The sequence below is a fragment of the Ambystoma mexicanum genome, chromosome 6q (assembly GCF_040938575.1).
Source record: "Ambystoma mexicanum isolate Mex_15411 chromosome 6q, UKY_AmexF1_1, whole genome shotgun sequence".
NCBI classification, from domain to species: domain Eukaryota; kingdom Metazoa; phylum Chordata; class Amphibia; order Caudata; family Ambystomatidae; genus Ambystoma; species Ambystoma mexicanum.
The window spans coordinates 1,110,682,168-1,110,705,158 of record NC_090937.1 but is presented as its reverse complement, the minus strand read 5'-3'; the positions used below and the strand labels follow the sequence as shown (position 1 = coordinate 1,110,705,158).

General features: G+C 46.0%; 1 protein-coding gene across 2 annotated transcripts in view; it reads right to left on the bottom strand.

The window, feature by feature from the left end:
* The window catches only part of FRYL (FRY like transcription coactivator), a 3,055,992-nt gene that overhangs the window by 2,969,120 nt on the left and 63,881 nt on the right, over nt 1–22,991 (bottom strand). The window contains exon 2 of one of the 2 annotated variants that reach the window (XM_069631695.1): nt 1,654–1,754. The exons of the other annotated variant lie outside the window; for it this stretch is intronic. The gene's annotated coding sequence lies outside the window, so the exon portion shown is untranslated. The remainder of the gene's footprint in view (nt 1–1,653; nt 1,755–22,991) is intronic. 2 annotated transcript variants of the gene reach the window in all.

Here is a 22,991-nt window from a genome sequence, read left to right as displayed (position 1 = left end):
ATGTATTATTTTCTGTTTTGACAAGAAAAACGAAAACAAAAAAAAGGAGCAAGGGTCGCCCTTATTGGTGACTAACTTTCATGGAGGAAGTTGCGAGCATGGCGGCATCATGTTAAGTCATGAAGGGGGCGGGGCGTGTGACAGCCTTCAGATGTGTAGGCTGCTAACCAGTTAATCATATTAGATTGCTTATTGGGACTGCTTATAGTTGAAGGGAATCTGGGAATGAGAAGCCCTCCCACGCAGGTGTCAAAGCCAGGAATTGGCTGTGTGCAGAATATGTGCTGGGGGTAGGAGACAAAAGTAGAGTTCGATTTGGATACTGACCAAAAAAACAAAAATAAATAATTATACAAAATTGCTCAATTAAGTTGGTTTCTGAAAAAAAGTTTAAGCAAAACCCAAATCAATTTTAGAAAACAAATGTATGCATCGGACCTAATAAGCTCACTGGGAAAACATTCTTAAAGGGTTTAGGTTTTATGGATGCCACAGGCAAAGAAAAATGTGCCCTTTCTTTCGGTATGCTACAGAATAGTGCAGCATTTATTTAATTTCAGTTGACCTCCAGTTGCCTTTTTTTCTACCAACTGAAGATGTACAAACGAGAGACTAACTAGAGGGTCTGAAGACATGTTGCTCTCCTAAATTCATTCTTAAATGTTGCCTGATGTTGGTAAACTTAAGAACATTAGATGTGACGGATCAGGTTCCCTAACAACTCCAGAGTTCCAAGGATGGAAAGCAGATGAAAGGTAGTTGTGGTTCAGGTCATATCCCAGAGTTACGAGTTTGCAAGGGTTATGCACGAGTGTTAGTCTCTAGTATCAACTAGCTCAGATTCAGAAAGATCACAAAACACTTGTATTAAAATGGGGATGACCTTTGTTATGTACTCCCGTTCCCCAAGTGAAGATTTAATTATCAGACCGAAAAGCACTTGAAAAATAAGATGCGGCTGACCCAGCAAACAAAAAAATAAATACATTAAGTGATTAAGAATACCCAAGCAGATGAGTGAAATACTAGCACACCCAATTTGGATAAAACAGCGATTGTCCGTTAACACTTAGGAATATGCACATAATTCAACAGCAGTGCACTAAATTAGTTCCTCTCCTGATTAAGAAGTTTCGACTCCCACAAGGGAGATGAGATTAACACAAATTGGTGAAGGAGGAGACAATAATTCTGAGAATGAGAATGCCTACGTCGACACTAAGCTGCATACGGAGGGGAAATGTATATAACAAAGCGGGTGGCATCAATAAAAATGTACCATACTTTTGACTTTCATACAAACCACTGAAATACATAAGTAGCGCATAGTAGTCATTAACAAGTGTGCTTAAGTGCCTTCCAGAAAGACATTTTGAGACTATATAAAAATGCCAATCAGAACACTATCAAGAAAAGTAAGATGCAGGGAAATATTGCAGATCTTTACCTTTACAGATGAGTCATATGAAATGGACTGGCGGAGGTAACCAAAGATGATGTACAGGGTATGCACAAGGAAAGCAGAGAACTGCTATGATAAAGGATCCATGTGGTAAAATAGAAAAACTGCCCACCCATTAAAAACAGGAATTTCGCAATGATCAACATTCCAAACAACTAATTACTTGCCAAAGCCAGATTGTTTGTACTCACTGTATCACCGAGTACAATATCTTCATGTAACTTCATGAATTCCAAGACAGTAGGCAGAAGTAAACTTTAACCTAACCATCAGCAGGTAATGAACCAACCAACTACAAGGAAAAGAAAAAAATGCATCCAATTACAAAGACAGAACATGTGTAATTAATGCCGACTTTTCAAAACCAACTACAATGAATACCACACACAAAACAACCGATGTAAATAAAGCAAGGAACCAGCTACACAAAATACCGCTTATGCTACTACGGGAGGTCAAAAAGAGGGTGGCATAACTGCGTCAGATTCAAAAAATAAACATGTAAACTTGTGTCCCAAGTCTCCTGCGTGACACGCAGTTTGCAAAATTAGCAGCACCAACAGCTTTTGGAGAGGATCTTTCAGGCATCTACTGGAGTATATATCAAAGCAGTTTGGGAGCTATACCCCTCATGGCCTTACAGGGTGAATTATTTCTGGGTTACATGTGCGACAATGAGTTTTATGGATCTGTGCGAGTCTGGCCTGTCCCACACCCGCCCCAGTCTGTGTTCTGTGCCCGGGTCTACTGTCCTGGCTGCAGTGCAGCACCAGGCCTTTCATTCAAAGATGGCTGCTATTTTCTAAAATGGTGTTTGCAATTTACATCTATTCTCTTACATCCCCGACGACACCACCCCCTATGTGCTCCCAAAGTATCTACAACACAGTCTTGGGCCGTGGCCACATTTGCAACCTCTTGGGGGCCTTCGACAATTGCCCCCGCTTCCCAACATTCCCCCTTTCGTTAATCTCATATTAATGAACTGCCCAGTAAGTAACTCCCTGCCTGCTCCATCCACTCCCTAAAGATGGCAGCGAACTCATTGTCGCATATCATAGATGTAATACTCTGCGGTGACCACTGGATGTCGGACTATGCACAGCATGTGAATCTAAGCAGATACAACCATCAGAAATGCTTTTACGGTAAGTAATGCATATCATATATAATATACATCTATCTGCCAGGGTGAGATACGTAGTTGTTTCTTTCTCTGCTTTATCCTGTCCACTGCGTACCAAATCAACAATGTTGAACAGAAACCTTTGGTGTCATATATATATATATATATATATATTTTATTATAGCTTGCGGCATGGGTACCCAAGGAAGCTCAAAGGAGGGGGGGGGGGGGGGGCCATGAGCCTGGTCAACACGCCGGTCAGGTCCCACCCGGGATCTGGGTTTGAAATAGGAGGGTGAATCCTCTTCACTCCCTCCATAAAATCTTTAATCACTGGAACTTTCCACCATGACACCTTATGTTGTGACGTAGTGTAGGCGGAGTGCGCGGCTAAGTGAACTTTAATGGAATTAAAGACTAGAGCCGAGTCCAGTAGATGAGTCAGGTATAGGACAATATGCGTGGGAGAGCAGTCAACAGGGTTCTTGTTCTTCGAGTTACACCAGATGACAAACCGTTTCCACTTACTGGAGTAGCAGTAACAAGTGTTAGGTTTTGGCGCTTCTCTGAGAATGTCCATGCATCTCTGAGGAAGCTGTAAATGTCCAAATTCTATGATCTCAGGAGCCAGGCTGCCAAATTCAGGGTCTGTGGGCATGGGTGCAAGGTCAGGCCCTTGCCTTGTGAGATGTTGTATGGGCATGGAAGTTTCACCGGAGGAGATAGTAACATTTCCATCAGATGAGCGAACCAGGGTTGGCGGGCCCACATGGGAGCTACCAGTATCATTGTGACTGGTTCCTGGTGCATCTTGTGCACTATTTTGTTCAGAAGGGGAGTCGTGGAGGGGTGGGGGGGTGGCGGTTGAAGAGCTTAAACAAATTTCCCTGACCATGTTATACAGAGACCGTTTCCTTTGGAGCGGTTCTGGGGGTACCTGGAGGCGTAATCTTGGCATTGGGCGTTCTCCAGAGTTGCGAACAAGTCGATCTCTGGTAAACCCCATTCTGCAAACATGTTGAAGATAATGTCTCTGTGTAAGCGCCATTCGTACTCTGCTGGTAGAGGGAAGTCTTTGCGGAGTTTGTCTGCCAGAAGTTTGAGTTCCCCTGGTACACGTTGTTCTAACAGGAACATGTGTTTGAGAGCCCACTTCCAGATGTTTTGGGATAGACTAGACAGTCCTGGAGAATGAGTGCCCCCCTGCTTGTTGAGGTAGTACATGGCCGTGGTGCTGTCCGTGAGGATCAGTACTGTCTTCCCTTGCAGATGTGTCTGGAAGGCTTTTCGTGCTTTGAACACCGCCAACAATTCAAGCAAATGTATGTGGTTGGACGCCACACTTGATGACCAAACTCTGTGTGTAGTCTGATGGGACAGGTGAGCCCGCCATCCTGTGAGGGATGCGTCTGTGGTTAGAGTGGCTTCCACTGCGGGGGTGGTGAAGGACTTCCCATTCACGAGGTTCTCCCTCGACCACCACCACAGCGAGAGAAACAGGGCTTGCGAAAAAACAACCACCAGATCGTCCCATTGTCCGTTGGCCTGACACCACTGGCTGTTGAGCCACTCTTGCATTGGGCGCATGCGCAGGCGCACGCGAGGAACCAAGTAAATACATGACGCCATCATTCCTAGCAACCACATGGCTTTGCGTACCGTCACCTCTCGACCGACTACATACTGAGGGATCTGAAACAGCATGTTTTGGACCCTCTCGGAGGGGAAGACAAGGCCATCCCTTGTTCGAATTAGAGCCCCTAAGGATTGTTTGATTTGACTGGGGTCTAGACTGGACTTCCCGTTGATGGAGAAGCCCAGGTGGAACAGGAGGTCTATAGTCTTTTGGGTATTTGAGAGGCACGTTTTGTAAGAATCCCGTTATGAGCCAGTCGTCGAGGTAAGGATAAACTGGAATGGATAACCTGCGCAGAGGTACTGCTGCCACTGCCAGTACCTTCGTGAATACCCTTGGTGCTGAAGCTATGCCGAAGGGTAGCACCTTGAACTGATAGTGTTTGCCTTCCATCATGAACCGGAGATATTTTCCTGTGCGCTGGCAACATTGAAATATGCAAGTATGCCTCTTTCATGTCCAGTGTTGCCATGTAATCCTCCTGTGTTAGCAGGGGATTTCCTCCTACAAAGTCACCATACATTTTTTTTTGAGTTTTTACTAATTTGTTCACTGGGCGCAGATCTAATACATGGCACATGGTTAGATCCTTTTTTGGGTACAAGGAAGCAAGGAAGTACATTGAATAAATACACTCCTTTAACTGTGACAGAGGCACAACCTCTATGGCTCCTTTTTGCAGCAGCGATTCCACTTCCTGAAGAAGGATGAGAAGGTGTTCTGGTGTCAGACGTCTTCCCTTTGGAGGTCTGAATGTCGGGGACCGGCTGAACTCTATACAGTAACCGTGGGCTATTGGTGACAGTACCCAACGGTCTGTGGTAATCCCCTCCAATGCCCGCAGAAAGGATGTTAACCGGCCCCCAACCAGGGATGCATGGGAGGGGAGACCAATTTTCGGGTCATTTGGTGGCGGTGGCCTGGGAGCCTCTAGGAGTAAGGCCCCCGACCTCTTCCGTTGCCACGACCTTGGACTCTTTGAGCATACTGCGTGTTGTAAGCACTGGTTACCTGAGGGGGCGGAGCAGTTGCTGGCTGAGGTGTATTGTTGTCGAGTTTGTCTTTGGCCACGAAAAAGGCGCCCATTGTCATATCCGCGCTTATTTGGGTGTCTCGTGATTTGGTCCAGGGTTTTTAATGTTTCATGCTCCTTCTTAGCTGTTTCCAGTGCGTCATCAACTGCTTTACCAATCATGTTGGAATCCTCAAGGGGTTTCTTAATGAGTAACACCTGTGTCTCTGGCTTGAAACCGGAGTTTCTAAGCCATGCATGTCTTTTTGCAGCATCTAAAGTATTCTTGATGATGCTTTGGTTCACTTGACTGTCTTCTGTGACGGTGGCCAATAAGCGGGTACGAAAAGGCTCGGGGGTGCTTCTTGTAGACCTTGGCGCAACATGCCCCATTGGGCATCAGCATAACTAGCCAACAAAGTTGTATTGTTGGCAATACTTGAGGCAAATGCTGCAGAGGATGTAATCCTTTTCCCTAGAGCATATAGCTTTTCCCCCTCTATCGGGAGGTGCTTCACTGGTGGACAGCGCAACCCCAGCCATTTTTCTCATGGTGGTCACCACCAGAGAATCTGGTATGGAATGACCCCTAATATATAAGGGATGTGGGGGGCTAAAAAGCTTCTCGATCCGTGGGTTCACACCTCGAAGGCTGGTATAGATAAAGAGGGAATGAGGCGTCTCTTGATGGAGACGAGGAGCGGTATGGCTTGGTTAGCAGGTGGCTTTTCTTTGATTATTCTTTCAACAAAATCGACTTCTGGGGTAGTCTTCCCCCGTATCAATTTGAAAGTGTGCCGCCGCCTTGCGTAGCATGGCATTAAATGTGGGTTGTTTGTCCACAAGTGAAGGATCTCTGACAGGCGTAGTCTGTGGAGAGACCAGATCCAAAGTATCAGGGTCAGTTGACGCCCTTGGGGACTGCCAAGGCTGTGGCTCACCCATGTCGAGGTCTTCTTCAAAGCCCCCTACAGGGTCTTTTAAATCCTCAGTATTTATGAGATCTCTCCCATAAAGTGGAGGAAATACCCCCGTCGCCCTCCGAGAAGCCTTCCTGTGGGCCCGACAGTGGAGAAGTACCTCTGGGGCACTCTTTTCGACCTAGGGAGGAGGTTCCGGCGTTCCCGGCGCACCTTCGCTAGTTTTCAGCGTCTCTGACCTGAGCGGGCTTTGTTGACTCCTTCACCAGCCATTTCTTAGAGTCCTGGGAGACTGCTTTCCACAACCATCTTTTCAGTAGGGGGCTCATTGTGAGTAGTTTTCGGGGGGCCCGAACCTTGCTGTCGACGGACGCCTTCTACCAAGGCGTTTTTAACGGATGATATTTTAGTGGTAGCGCCCTTTGTATTAGACGGCCCAGTGACTAGGCGTGCATGCGGCTGCGGGAAGCGGTTGCCGGCCCTTACGGTCGGTGTAGGCCGCCAGCTGTGTCGGCGTCTCCATTGGCACTGAGGCCTTCCTCGATTTACTCGAATGACCGTGGGTTGTGTGGTTAGTGACTTGTTTGTGTCCGTCAGCATCACCGGGGTGTACATCCCCAAAAGCAGGGCCAGAACTGTCCCTGTCGGGGCCAGGGACAGACGCCACGGAGCGAGAGCCGGAGGCTGCCCACCTTTTGACCCTGCATTCCGTAGAGTTATTGGTCAAAGGAGCTGGCAGGCCACGCAACCAGCCTCGTTGTGTTCGAGGGGTAAGCAGCGGTTGCACCGCTTGTAGTTGTCCTTCCACAGAAATTTGCCTTTACAAACAGGGCAAAATCTAAAAAGGAGTCCTCTCCATAGCTGAGGACGTAATAAGTGATAACGACCCGGAAAGAAAGGGGGGGTGGGGGGGAGGGCATTCTAGAAGAAACAGAAATGTCCACCCCGACCCCACTCTCCCTACTGTGTAGGCCGGCGAGGCCACGTGGTCAGTAGCACCGATAGGATCACCGTCCATCGAAGATCTGGTCTCGGCGGTGTGGAATGGCGGTCGAAAGAGGGCTGAGGTGATGATAGTTAACGATTAACAAAAAACGACCAAAGGTCGAGTAATGGCAATGTCTCTTACGAGCTCCGCGTAAGGCGACCAGATTCTGGGCGGAAAAAAATAATCTGAGAGACGTCGACCCATGAGGGATTTTGGGTACTCTACATGTCACTATAGGGATAGTGTTACAGACACGCCTGTCGACACCCCCCCCCTTTCCTGAGATACGCTGCCACCACCACCACGAGCTTGGTGAAGACCCTCGGGGCGGAGGTCAATCCGAACGGCAGGACCCGAAACTGAAGTCGCCAACTGCAAACCTCAGGTACTTCTTGTGCTTGGGTTGAATCGGCGCATGAAAGTAAGCGTCCTGGAGGTCGAGAGACACCAACCAGTCCTAAAATTGAAGGGCCTGGAGGACTTGAGAAAGAGTAACCATCTTGAACTTGTCCTTCCTGAGGAGCTTGTTCAAACCACGAAAGTCCATGATGGGTCTCAATCCCCAGTCTTTTTTCGGGATCAAAAAATATGGGGAATATCATCCCTTGTTCCTCTCCGCTACAGGCACCAGTTCTATGGTGCCTTTCTCCAGCAGGGATTTAATTTCCTGCGCAAGGAGCGGATCCGGACTCTACAAAGAGATTCCCTGGTGGATTGTCGTGAGGCCTCTGCCGGAAAGGAAGACAGTAGCTGTGGGCTATGATCTCCAGAACCCACACATCTGAAGTAATGGCACGCCATTCTACAAGTTGCTGTGCCAGCCTTCCCCTAACCAGCGAACCATGGGACATGGCCTCATGACTGAGGTGAAGGGGCTGCGGCAGTGCCTGAGGGAAAGAGGCAACTGCCCGAGCCTCTTTGGCACCTCGAGTACCTTGTTTTCCACCTCTGGTACTCATACGTTGGCCCCTTTGACTGGCCGCTCCCCTCGATATACCAAAAGACGAGTAGTATCGAAAGGAACCTCCCCTCCATTTCGTTCCCCTAGGACAAAAAGGCAGAGATTGGCGAATTACAGCGCTCAACGACTTTGCTGCAGCATTGGAGGTCTGCAACCTCTCGAGGCTCTCGTCAGCCTTGCTGCCAAAAAGATGTACACCAACAAAGGGCATGTTGAGAAGCCGGGCCTGTACATCAGGAGCAAACCCCCGACTTCCGCAACCACGGAAATCTGCGCATCACGGTGCTCGCCGTCATGGACCAGCTGATAGTCTGCCATGTACAGACCCGACTGAACGGATTCACACATGGCATCCTGAACGGGGGGCAAGAAAACCATCCCGTTCCTCCCCTTTGGGAATATGTTCAGCCGCCAAAGAAAATTCCACAGAGTGTGAGTGAAACGTGCTAAGGCACACACAGAGTTGGCTGCCTGTAAAGCCATACCCCCCCCCTGAAGTAAACACTTTCTTCGCCCAGCCATCAAAACTTTTATCGTCCCCATCAGGAGGGATGGTAGGGTACGATGCCTGCTTTGCCGGGGCCATAGCGGCCTGCACCACCAAACTCTTCGGAGTGGGATGCATCATGAAGTAGCAGGGGTCACTACTGGCTGGATGGTATTTTTTCGGCAACAACTTGCTCACTGCCGGGAGACTCTCCGGAGCAGTCCAAGCCGCCGTCACCCTTCTCTGTAAAGCCATATGAAATGGCAGCACCGGGTCAGTGGGTGGACCTTGGTCAAGGATATCCGTCAGGTCATCCTGCAGAAAATCCACTGGTGGCGCAGACCACCCCAAGTACTCAGTCACCCTCAACATGAGATGCCGGTATGAAGACTCGGCATGCATGCCAGGTTCAGGCCTACCGAACTCAACCTCCGGAGAGGTGTCCAGAACACTGCCGTCGTGCAAAGACTGATGCAGGTCTTCCAACTGGCTATGACCAGACAAGAGCTCGTCAGGAACCTCATCAGGAACCAAACCTTCATCAGACCCTTCATCCATCTCAGAGATGTAATCCAGAGGCTGGAATAAATCCCTGGATGAAGGCACAGAAAAAGGTTCAAATACAGGCCTCCCCGACTTCTTCAGGGCCTTCCTCAGAGTTTCCACCGATGCACGGGGTACCTCCGGTAAAGCCTCCACAAAAGGCGTCGAGGGCTTCAACGGAACCGGCCTTGACGTCGAACGGGGCGCAGATGGCTTCGACACAGGCCTCGAGGGCGGTGCCCCAAGCGTGTCCTTTGACTGCCTCGGCGCCGATGGCGTCGACGACTTCGAGGCTCCGCCTCTGAGAGTCCCGCGACGGACATGGCGCCAATGGCGTCAACGTCTTCTTAGAAGACCTCACAGGCTCAGACGGTCTCGAGGGCATCGAGGACCGGGACCTGGAGCGGGCATGGCTAGAGCGATCTACCTTGTCCGATCGGGACCTCGATGGCTCCCGATGATCGCGCTGACCGCCCGAGCCCGAAGACGTGCGAGCGGTGGCCCTAGCTTGTTCCTTGCTGACTTCTCTCGAAGGCGCGGATGAAACAGAGCCCTGCAATTCGAAAAATTGCCATAATTTCCTTACGAAATGCGTCCCATTCTGCAGGAAAGGAATGCTTGGTAGGACAAGCTACCCGCCGTCTGTCGGAATCCTCGGACGAGGAAAGTGACCTGTGACGGCGCTTCCGCGAGTGCCTAAAAGAGGCAGAGGAATGGCGGGAACCACTCCGGAACCGAGACCGAGACCCCCTAGACTTACACAGACACGGAGAGTCGCCCCTCGAATCGTCGGTCGAAAGCCCAGCGGATTTCGACTTTCGGGGTTTGGAAACCCTACCTACAGATGGCTTCTTCTTCCGCAAGGCCTTCTATGTCTATGTCAAAGACTGGCAATCGTCACAGTCATCCGAGGCGCACCGAGATCTCCGAAGCGAATACATTTGTGGAAAAAACAGAACTGAGGCTACGGGCGTCGTGCGTCCTACTTTAACAGGTCCTCGAGGACAGCGTATCGACGGCGAAAATTTTTCTGAAGCAGTACAGCTGTGGTGATTACCCGTCATAGATGTGGAATGTGTCGGAGGTACAAATCCCCTCAAAACAGAGTATATTAGTACCTTAAGGGGTGCAAAGTGGATATAGCTAAGATTCAGGAAGCTCACCTCAAAGCGGAAAAACAAGCACTATTGACAGGGAGATGGAAAAGACAAGTATTTGGTTCCACGTATTCCGCCTATGCCTGCGGAATCCTAATATGGATAGTGTCCTTGGTACCCTTTAAGGTCACGCATGTTAAAGCGGGTGATTAGGGCAGAATTGTGCTTGTACAAAGCCTCCTCGAACATAGAGTTGCACGTTTAGTTGGGTGCGTACATATTAATCACAGTGCCGCTAGGTTCTTTTAAACTCTATATCCTCGACTGGGTTCATATTAGGGACAGCGATATGATATTGGGGCACGCGGGGGTTTGGGGGAGAATTTTAATTGCACATTGATGGATAGATCAGGTGCTAGATACACCAAAGTGGCACCGCCTGCAAAGACATTACAGACTCTCCTGGACTTCATTGCTTTGGTGGAGGCCTGGAGAGGGCAACATCCAGACACTATTCACACTTTTCAGCGCCACATGGGGTATAACGATGATAGATAATTTTCTTGGAGTATAAAAGGTAGAGTTATCAGACCATGCACCGCTTAGCTTGCAATGGCAATATGTGCCCCTCCAGCCCCCACCAATAGGCCAGATACCCACGTGGAGACTTAGAAGCGAATCGCTTAGAGATCCCTTATTTTGGGACAGCATTAAGGAGTATGTTTTGCATAATCTGGGAAGTGTACCCAGTGGATGAACTTTCTGGGAAGCGTTGAAGGTGGTAGTCAGAGGGACCGCTATAGCGGGCTCCAGTAGCATGCAGGCAACCCTAACTAAGGAAGTGTCTGATGCGGAGGAGCAATTGAGCAAATTAGAGCAATCCAGTAAACACCTAGACAAGGAGGCGAAAATGGGGGAAATAAAGAAACGTATAGACTGTTGGGAGAGACTGGGCCAACAGTTTAGCTAAATAGACAGTGAAACAGCATATGGAGGGAGATAAGCCCGGACGGTTGTTAGCTTGGTAATATAAAAACGAGGCACCACAGCACCTCATACATGCAATTAACACGAGGCAGCGGGAAGTATGCTATACCCAGAACGGAGTGAATGCGACTGAGAATTTTACCAAGAATTGTATCAAGGGGGACCTCCGATATCAAGCACTCACTTGACGGAGGTGTTAAACAAGATCAAGCTCTCGGTGCTGAGCCAGGAGCCAGGAAGAAAAAGACAGCTTAGATGCGCCCATCACCTTAGAAGATATAAAAAGCCAGTCGACAACCCAGTGATTGTGGAAGACGCCGGGCTCAGACGGACAACCTAGCGAATTCTATAAACAATACGTTCTTGAATTGTTCCCCCACTTGTTCAGTACATTTGAGAACGCTTACGAAAGGGGGGCCCTCTGCTCAGTCTCAGACAAATCGATCATCATACCCCTGCTTAAGCCTCATAAAATCCAGTTAGAATGTGGCTCTTACAGACCACTCTCATTGCTTAATCAGGATAATAAAATACTTAAGTCCATACTTGCGAATAGGATGAAAACAGTAATACCCAAGTTAGTGCAGCCAGACCAAACGGGGTATGTTCCGAGACGAAGCATTGTCTGGAACCTGCAGCGATTACACCATATGCACAGGACTGCGGCATGGGAGACTGTGTGCCATAGCCACGTTAGACGCAGTAAAAGCATTTGATTCAGTGAAATGGGACTGGCTCTACGCAACATTGCGTAGATTTGGTTTTGGACTAGCATTCATCAAGTGGGTTCAGCTAGTGTACACAAGACCGATGGCAAGAGTAAAGACGGGTAGGAACATTTCAGATGCATGGGAACTGCTGTACGTTCTCGCCATGGAACCAATTGCCCAGTACCTTAGAACAGAATACATAGAGGCAGGTATTGTAATTGATGAAACCAGACATTTGTTATCTCTATATTCTGATGATACCCTTTTATACATCCAGAAACCAGAGGCAAATCTAGAATTGATACTGGAATCTATGGAGCTTTTTGCTACTCTGTCAGAGATCACAATTAGCAAGGAAAAGTTAGTTATTCCTGATCGCAAGACTACGCGGGAGGGGGCAGGAAGAGTTACCGGTACTTACCTTGCAATGGAAAGTGGGCATGTTTACATACTTAGGGGTTAATCTGAACCATGATCCTACAGAGGACAGACGTCACCGCAGGCTCTAGAAGGTGTTAAGGGCTCTATGAAGTTCTGGGCTAGATTACCCCTTTCAGTAATGGGAAGGGCGGATTTGTTGCAGGTGTAGTACTGCCCAGACTGCTGTGCTTAATATTAACGTATAACATCAGAGGGCTGAACACGCCAAAAATAAACACTTCCTACACAGAGAGAAGTATGATGTAATAATGCTCCAAGAAACACATTCAGAAAAAAGGAAAGGCCAAATCCGCATAAGAGGCTTCAACCAAATTCTCCAATCCTACGACGAAGAGAAGAAAAAAGGAGTCATGATAGCATTCACCAACCACCTCAACGTACAAATCAAAAGCACAACAGACAAAAATGGTCGATATCTGTCCGCGAAGGTCCAGATAAAAAATCGCCAAAAACCCTTAGCTACGCTTTAAGCCCCAAACACAGGCCAGGATGGCTTCATTAAAGAAACGCTGAACAAATTAGAAAACTTTGCAGAAGGATAAGCGATACTAACAGGAGATTTCAATCTCACATGGACCCAGAGGGAAGACCACTCAAATCCCAAGAACTCGCAACAAGGGATACCCTCACAAGCGCTAAAAGATGAGCAAGATGGCTCTAGAAGACGTATGGCGGAGACTCAGAGGCACAACCTAGGGGTACACATTCACATGTGCACAACACGAGCTCCAGAATCGACTATATATGGGTCACAGGAAGCCTAGTAGGGGAGATCCAGGATATAAAGAAAGGCCAAATATCGCTTTCAGACCACGCCCCACTATGGATTTCACTTCCTAAAATCCACAAACGCTCAGGCCTATGGCATTGGACACTCCCCAGGGAAATCATACAAGACCCAGTCTCGAAGGTAACAATCAGAGAAAAGATAGTTTTTTTTTTTTTACTTTTTTTTGAAGAAAAGATAGTTGACTATTTCGAACAGAACGACACTCCAGAAGTTTATCCAAGCACCATTTTGGAAGCCTTTAAAGCAGTGATACGCGGACAAATAATAGCCCTGAAAGCACAAAAAGACAAGCAATCATGCAAATTGGAAAGTGAATTTGAAAAAAAAACTGGAAGAGATCAGAGAAGTAATGACAAAGAACACGTCCTTGAAAATAAAGGAGGGCATATCGACACGTCCAGAGTCAGACAGATATACTCAGGACCAAAAGAGCAGAAACGCAAGTACTCCACACAAAACATTGGTATGCAATGAAATCAAATAAGACGGATAAATTACTAGCAAGACAATTAAAAGGGAAACAACAAAACCAAACGGTACAAACACTAAAAGACGGACAAGGAATAAAGAAAACACAATCAAAAAGACATTAATGAAATATTCAGAGATAATTACCAGAAACTGTACACAACACAGAATGAAGAGGAGCAGGCAGCCTTTCTAAAGGAGAGAACACTACCAGCCATAACATCAGATGAACAAGCAGCACTAGACGAACCAATAACAGCAGAGGAGGTAGCAAGAGCAATTAGAGACATACCCAAAACAGGACCGGATGGCTACATAGCAGCCTTCTACAAAACATATGCGGAAATTCTAACCCCCATCCTAACACATCTCTTTAATACCTTTAAAGACACGACCAATATCACAACCTCAATGAACAAGGCAAAAATACTAGTCTTCCACAAGAAAGGGAAAGACCCAGAAAACCCGAACTCATATCGCCCAATAGCTTTAATCAACATCGACGCTAAACTCTATACAAAAGGTACTCACCAACAGGCTCTCACCCCTACTCCCCAAACTGATACATCAAGAACAATCAGGATTCATCCCAAACGGGAAAACCCACAACAACATTAGACGAATGACGAATAGCACACCTCATAGAGAAAGCCGGAATCACAAAAACCCCCATCAGTCATATTATCGGTAGACGCGGAAAAAGCATTTGACCGGGTAGAATGGACTATGCTATTTGCAACGTTAAAAAAAATGGGCATGGGAAACACATATATAACATGGTTCGAGCCAACTACAACTCACCAATGGTAAGGATAGCAGTAAACGGAGAACTTTCGGATCCAATCAGAACAGGAAGGTGCACCAAACAGGGCTGCCCACTATCACCCCTGCTGTATGCAATTTTCCTCGAACCCCTACTGGCAAAGATAAGAGCGGCTACCGACATCAAGGGCATAGAAATGGGGAGGGGAGGGGTAGACACACAAGACAGCAGCATATGCGGATGACACGATGATGACCCTAACAGAACCAACCAAGACACTACCCCTCCTCATACAATAGTTCGACGACTACGGACTAATATCAGGTCTAAAAATAAACAAACAGAAATTGTTGGTAATGGTCCTGGCCGGAGACAAACAAGAGATATACAACTTAACGGAAGAATTACACCTACAAACCGCGCAGAACGGGGTGAGATACCTAGGAGTCGCACTGACCGCCACGATAATGAATCTCTACACAGGGAACTACACGAAACTCATTGAAAAAGTAAAGAGACCTGGACAGATGGAACCCGTTAGCAATATCCTGGGGGGGCAGAATAACAGCTATAAAAATGACAATACTACCCAAACGACTGTATTATTTCCAAGCACTTCCTATACGGATACTAGCAACATTCTTTAAGACACTCACCAAAATAATAACAAAATACATTTGGCAAAACAAGAAAACCAAATTGTCACAACAGGCGCTCACGGCACAAAAGTCAGACGGAGGCATGGCGCTTCGCCACTTCAGGAAGTACTACGAGGTAGCACAAATGTGGGTTCTGAACAAATGCATCACAAACACATCAGAAAAATGGTGGGAGGCGCAGGACAGAGCAGTCGCAAGATCAAATTTGCGCCACTTACTATGGAGCAGACCCGAGCACAGACATCAAAATGTCAGAATAAGCGAGATTACAAGCATAATCTTGGAAATATGGGACAGAGCAACCAAGAGAGAAATACTTACAATAGATCCTGCCCCTTCATACCAATTCTCGACAACCCAGAATTCCCTCCGTTTACGGAAAAAGGAGCATTTCAGAAATGGCGAGAAGCAGATTGCATGAAAGTGGGAGACATGTATGATGGCCTACAGATTAGAACATACACTGAATACCAGGAACTACTGCGCCTCACGGAAAAGGACAGATTCCAATACGAACAACTGGCTCAATACGCCAAGAATAACATAAGCATTGACAAGGACCCTGACCCCATTCGAGACATACATGATGACCCAGACGGGAGAAAATAAATTTGTCTCCACCCTTTATAAATTCATAGACGCCCAGGCAGAAGACATAAAATGGCAGTAAATGAAGAAATGGGAAACAACGCTAGGGAAACAAATCACGAGGGAACAATGGATGTACATTTGGCAAATAATCCCTAAATGGACATGGGCGATCCAAACAAGAGAAGCGTGGACAAAAATGATGATTCAATGGCATTACACCACGGAAAGACTCCACAGAATGTTCACCACATCGCCAGAAAAATGCTGGAGGGGATGTGACAATAGGAAATTGGAGACACATTTGGTGGGACTGCATGATACTACATCCATTCTGGTCAGTGGTGAAAAAACAAATGCAAAACATCCTCAAGGGAGCAGAAAACTTAGGAGAGGAAGTATGGATGTGCGGCATGTGGGGTCACTCACAAAGACACAAAAGAGAAACTACATGGGATTCCTCATAGCAGCATGCCTAGCAATAGCACAAAAATGGAAACACATGATACCCCCAACCAATCAAGAATGGCTACACAGGATATGGACATATGTGGCAATGGAGAGAATCATATACAACATACAAGGGGATCGGCAGAGATTCACAACAGACTGTAGAAAATCTATCACTTCCCCCCAAAGTGACTATATGATGCAATGGTGCCCACACAAAATCCGCATACTGGACATGTTTACAGGATAAGACGGAAGCAGAAAAAAATGGGAAGCAGTGGGACCGCTAAGAACAATATAACCGGTGAGGGAGGAGGGATTGGGGGGGGGTTCAAATGGGACAATGTTGAGTCCCAATGTTCAGGTTTAAAGAAATGCCAATAAAAACTTAAAGAAAAATAAAAAGATAGATTGACTAGAAGCACCATCAGTTTAAGGATGAGTGGGCTGAAGTTTTTTTTCATCGAGTCAAAACCTAATGTGTACTTGTGTCTCATTTGTTTCGAATGCGTAGCAGTCCCCAAGGAATATAATATCCGCCACCATAAACATTCACAATATAAGGATCTTCAGGGGGAAGCAAGAATTAAGAAAGCTGGGGAGTTAAAAACACAGCTGACTAAGCAACAGGGTGATTTTGTCCAGAAAAAAAAAAAAGAATCTGAATGTGCCACCTTGGCGAGTTATAAGGTTGCACAACTTATTGCAAGGTCAGCACGTCCATTCACAGATGGGGATTTCGTAAAAGACTGCCTGATGGAGATTTGCGAGGCAGTATGTATAGAAAAACAAAAAGATGCTTTTACAAGTGTTCCCCTTTCACGGATGAGTATCCAGCGACGTATTGTAGACATGGCTAACTATTTTTATAATGCAACTTAAGGATGTTAAGTTCTTTTCAGCAGCCCTTGATGAGAGCACAGATGCAAGTGACACAGCCCAACTCTTAACTTTCATTCGGGTGGTTGATAATCAATGCAAAGTATTTCAGGAACTGGCTTCCCTGGTATCTTTGCATGGCAGGACTACTGATGCTGACATTTTTAATGCCTTTCAAAAAGTCATCGATGATTTAAATTTGCCTTGGAATACTCTGGTAGGCATGACAGCTGATGGGGCGCCAGCAATGGTTGGGGAGCAAAATAGTTTTATTGGCTACTTGAAAAGACGCTTGGCCGAGAAGGCTGTCCATTAAAAAAAGATTATCACTGCATCATACACCAGGAGGCATTAAGTGATGGACTCTGTTGTGAAAACTGTTAATTTAGTCCGTGCACGCTCTTTAAATCAGATTTTTTCAGGCGTTTTTAGAAGAGATAAAGGCGGATTATGGTGATGTACAATATCACACTAATGTTCGATGGCTTAGTTGTGGCAATGTGCTGAAGCGATTCTTTGCTTTACAGCACGAAATAAAAGCATTCCTTGATGAAAAGGGAATGGACACTTGTGCAAAATAATGACTGGGTAACGGACTTTGCTTTTCTGACTGACCTGACAGGCCATTTGAATTATTTAAAATTTAATATCGGATCTGTTTGAGGGAGTTTGTGCCTTTGAAATAAAGCGAAGGTTTCTGACAGCTCAACTGGTGAAAGGGATGCTGGTACACTACCCCCGCATGTGCGCAGGTTTTCCCCCCATGACAAGAATGTAGGATGGTATCGGCATGTGAATGTCATGAAGGAACTGCAAAATGTTTTTAAGAATAGTTTCACACAATTCAAATCAAACCGAGCCTCTTTTAAACTTTTTGCAGACCCTTTCTCTGCTGATGTTGACAGTGTGCAACCTGAACTGCAACTGGAAGTGACTGAACTTCAGTGCTGTAGTGCACTCAAAAGTAAGTACAGAGATATGCCTTTATTAGCCTTCTATCAGTCTCTGGACACTCAATTCCCCAATCTGTCACGGGAAGTATTAAAAGATGGTACCTACGTTTGGCAGTACTTACATTTGTGAGCAAGTTTTTTCACAAATGAAACTACATAAATCCAGCCTAAGGACAAGACTCCATGACCAAACATCTCCATGCCACCCTGACAGTAGGAACAACTTCACTGGAGCCCAAGATCCAGAAACTGACAGCTGAGAAACGCTGCAATGTTTCTCACTAACAAGTATGTCTGGTTCACTGTTTCATCCTGTATGATTTGCATATTTATTCTAGTGCCAATATGTCCTTTGCAAAGAAAGAAATAATATAAGTGGAATGGGCAATGTATACTACAAAATGTAAGTTTAAAATACAAATAAAGACGGTGCACCTCCAAAAACGTATTCTTTTTCTATCTGTCTAATGAGGATTGGGGGTTGAAAAGGCGTCCTGCACCGCCCTGCCCCCCCCATCCCTCCCACATTTACTTTTCGGCCCACTATTAGCAGCATGTAAGGTACATTCGGCCCTTGGCCAAAATCAGTTGTGCATCCTGGTCTAGAGGGACATTTGCAATGAAAGGCAGAGTGGCTCCTGTACTCATTGTGGAGTTAGCACTGGGCGTAAAAGGCAGTGTTGATAGGGAATAGCACAATTGTATACATCAGACTATCCACCTGGAGATGGCATTCTTTGAAATGCGATCACCTTCTCTGCCTGGCGCTATGGAGACAAACAATTGTTCTGTTTTTCTTTTTAGCCGTCTGGTCTTGTGTACATAGTAGAGGACTGCCCTCCTCACATCTAGTGTGTGGACTTTTACCTCAGCTGAGCTGGTGAGTTGCTGAAAGAAAGCTGGTAGCTCAATGGACTAGTTTACGTGAAATTTTGATATGAATTTAGGGGAGAACCTAGGGTGAGTACGTAATACAAGTTTGTCTTTGAGTACAACAAAGAAAGGGTCCTGCACTGACAATGCTTGCATTTCACCAACTCTTCTTATTGAAGTTATAACCACTAAGACTAGACTTGTGCATCGGCTCGAAAGGTGGTCCCATGAGCTTAGCAAATACAAAATTGAGATCCCAACCTGGCGGCGGGTTTGAAATTGGAGGGCGGAGTCACTTTACTCCTTCCATGAATGCTTTGATGACAGGTAGCTTCCACCAAGAGACTTTATTGTGGGAGGTGGTGTAGGCTGACAAAGCCGCCAGGAGGACCTTTAAAGGAGTTGAATACTAACCCTGCATCTACCAAGTGGAGCATATAAGTTGTGTGGAAGGGGGTACATTCTATGTGGTTAATTTATTTAGACTGTCACAAAATTACAAATCTCGTCCACTTGTCAAAATAACAGTGCCTAGTGATAGGCTTTCTTAATTCTTTTAAGATAGCCATACATCTTTGTGGCAGATTAAAATGTCCAAACTCTAGGACCTCAGGAGCCATTCTTCACCAAGGACAGGGTCAGATGTTGCGTCTTGCTCAAGATGAACAACATTTCAGCCGTACGTTGCATAAACAAGCAAGGAGGGACCAAGTCCAAGATGTTAGCGAAGGATTTCTGGCACCATTGCATTCAACACCAGATTTCAAGAGCAGCGAAGTACCTGCCAGGGACACAGAACAAAGTGATAGACTGGAATTCACGATATCTTGTAGGCTCCAGCGATTGGAAGCTACATCTGCAAATATTCAGGCAGTTGCAGGAAATTTGGGCCCTAGACACAGATCTATTTGTATCCGGACTGAACGCGCAGACGCACAAGTACTTCAGTTGGAGAATAGACCCGGGAGCAGCGGGGACAGATGCCTTTTTACACCCATGGAGCAGGGCAGTGCACTATGCCTTCCCGCCGTTCAACATGCTCACGAGTGAAGGCCCCCTGAGAAGAGGTGGAGCTGGTGATACTAACGTTTTGGAAGTCCCAGGCCTGGTTTCCAGTAGCGATAGAGCTTTCTTCTGATTTTCCGAGGATACTCACTCATCAGCAAGGCCACCTTCTCGGCCCGACCGGCCTTCTTCACCCATTGCTAGAGGCGGGCACGCTACACTTGATTGCCAGCAGGGTTTCAGGAAGAGATGGGAGTTGCTGGGCATTTCGCAGCTCGCTGCAGACTGCATCAGAGACTCCTGGGCGCATTCCACCATTCGGAGGTATGGCGCCGTTTGCGACCGTTGGGCCCAATGGTGCCCAGAACATGGTCTGGATCCCGTTTCTGCACCTGTAGTCCACATCCTCAACTTTCTAGCGAATAGGTTTCAAGACAGCTGCGCTTATAGAATGTTAGGGGTATACAAGTCAGCAGGACACGACAAAGTAGAAGGGAGACCGGTAGGGGAACACCCTGTGGTCGTGCTACTTCTCAAATGAAAAAAGCTCAAGAGGCCGCCAGATCCAAAATAAGCAGATTTATGGGACGTTAGAGACGTATTTCGCCACTTTCTCAGGTGGCCAGAGAATGATAGCCTTTCTCGATCACAGCTTTCAGGGAAGCTAGCGAAGTTGCTATGTTTAGCAGCATGTCAGAGTGTGTCAGATGTCAAGGCATTAGAAATAGACAAGAAGATATTTATCCTGAAGGAGTAGCATTTAGCATAGCTAAGAGAACGAATAATGACTCAAGAATAATTTCCTACCATTATTTCGCAGAGAATAAGAAACTATGCATGGCGCAATGTATAATGGATTATGAGGAGGCGACAGCGCATCTTAGACCACAAGGTGCAACACAACTGCTTCTAGTGCGTAGAAAGCCCCATCACGCCGTAGCCACAGTGACTATTGCTAGATGGGTTAGAGAGGTGATGCAATGACCTAGTATAGATTTGTCTGTTTGGCGCATTCAGCTAGGGGAGTGATGGCATCTAGAGCCTTCACAGCAAGTGTTTCAGATATAAATAATAGGGTGGTAGAGAGCTTTGAACAAGCATGATGCTCGCCTCCTGTCTTGACATAGAATGAAGATTGCCCGGGTTTACAGCGCAGGGTAGTCTAGATTCTATTAAATACACAGAGGCAAGCATTATATCCCACCCAGAATGGCAAAAGTCTTGATGGTTTTCATGTAAGTGTGTACTGTTCAAGAACTTTAGCGCATTCCCACCCTCATGGTTTCTTTTCTATTCCTCGTAGGAGACTATCAGATGGCGTCTTGAGGCAAACTGAGGGATCCAAGAATTCGATCTTAACCAAGGCATGTTGTCCCGTTGGACCAGTGAAGCCAGAGAGTCGAGGGACCTGTTGAGTTCCTGGTGTTGGACTAGTTAGTTTAGAGCAAGTTGGACGTTCATAGAGGCAGTTTTGGTTTGGCCAAAGAAAGAGGAAAGAACCTAGGGTAGGAGGCTCTTATGCCCCAGGCAAGCACCTGATAGGTGGAGGAGAGGAGCCTCATGATTACAGGGGACCAGGTGGATCATGGGACTAGTAGTGCCATAAGGGGAAATTGCCGAACCTTTAAGCATTGCATTTACCCTTTTCTCAGTCATGGAAGAAAACAGGAAAATACCCACTTTAAGTGTTTTGAAGTGCTGATATGGCAGTAATAAAGAAAGATGAGCATAATGTTCGCCTCCGTGTCTTTAATAAAATCAAGACAACCCTGGGCTGTAAGCCTGGGCAATCCTCATTACTCTCGCTAAAGAAAACGGAAGTGACCACAGTTAAACAGAACTTTAAATACGAGAAGGTCGCTAGCGAGAGGTTGGCTCGCATGGGGTCAAACAGAAGAACATAGACTCCATCCAAACTTACATTAAGTTGCTTGAAAAACAATCCAAGAGATAAAAAGGTAGCAAAATAAGTTGTGGAATGCACTTTCTGGTTTTACGAAAAAGCAAGCTACAGAATAGAGGTTAATGCAGCTCGAGTTTACAGTAAAGGAAATAAAAGTTTAAACTTGCTTAAGATGATGAGTGTGGTCATTTATTTCTGCCGTACTACTTGCTAAACTACAACCATCAAACACGGAAACATTACAAAGCTTTGAAATTCCTCTTCCGAGCAAAAGCAACTTCAACATCTTCAGCACGTCAAGTGCCAACATGTAGGAGCAGATCGCATCACATTATTTGTTCAACGTTAAATAATTATTTTTGCTCAGAGCATGAATACCAACAGGAATAAAACGCAGAGACAGGCTGCTCCATCAAGGTTTACCACAACAAAACATTACCGGTTTCCTCTCAGAGACAAACCTGTAAATATTTAACGATGAGAAACACTGTCACAACTAATAGCACTTACAAATGGTGTACTTCCCAATTACGTGCCTACAGAAAACCGTAAAGAAAGAAATGAAAGGCACACATTGAAAGCTTAGGCCTTTTATAGGACACAGCGAACCACAATGGAAAAGATATTGTGCTTTTAAACAAAGCAACCAGAAAGATGAAGTATTAAGAGAGTAAATGTTAAAAGGACAAATACAACATAACGCCATTTTGAGAAGAAAATAGGTTGTGGTTTCAAGGCACCGGTCAACAAAATAAATAAAAAAAACGCAGGTTTTAGAAGGCTATAATCATAATGACAATTTTATAATCGCTGCTAATAATCAATGCTGGTATTGAGGAAATCCTCCTCCCAGCTGTACATCACCAAAAAAAAGGAAGAAAAAAAAAACAAAACACAAATCTGCTTAGGTTGTTGGTGTGCTTGGACTACTGCAAGATTACGTTTCCCTTTCTCCCAGAGTTCCACAAATAAAGCTATTCAAAAAACCAACTGATAAAAAACACTCTCCGCTCATTTGATAGCTGACATGTTTCATTAAACAAAAAAGAACCACCAATGAGAGAGAAAATAAATAAAATCACTCGTGTCTCGTCCTTCTCGCCAATCGGTAACGATTTGAGAAGAAGCATCCTTAAAAACTGGAACATGATTCACAGGGATGATTTTCGAATCAATCGACCGCGCTTCGCATTTAAAAGAATGCACAATTTAAGAGACAAATAGTGCATACATATGCATTTGAAAAAACATCCCAGAACAAAACACTCTCTGGTCTCTCCCTCCAATCAA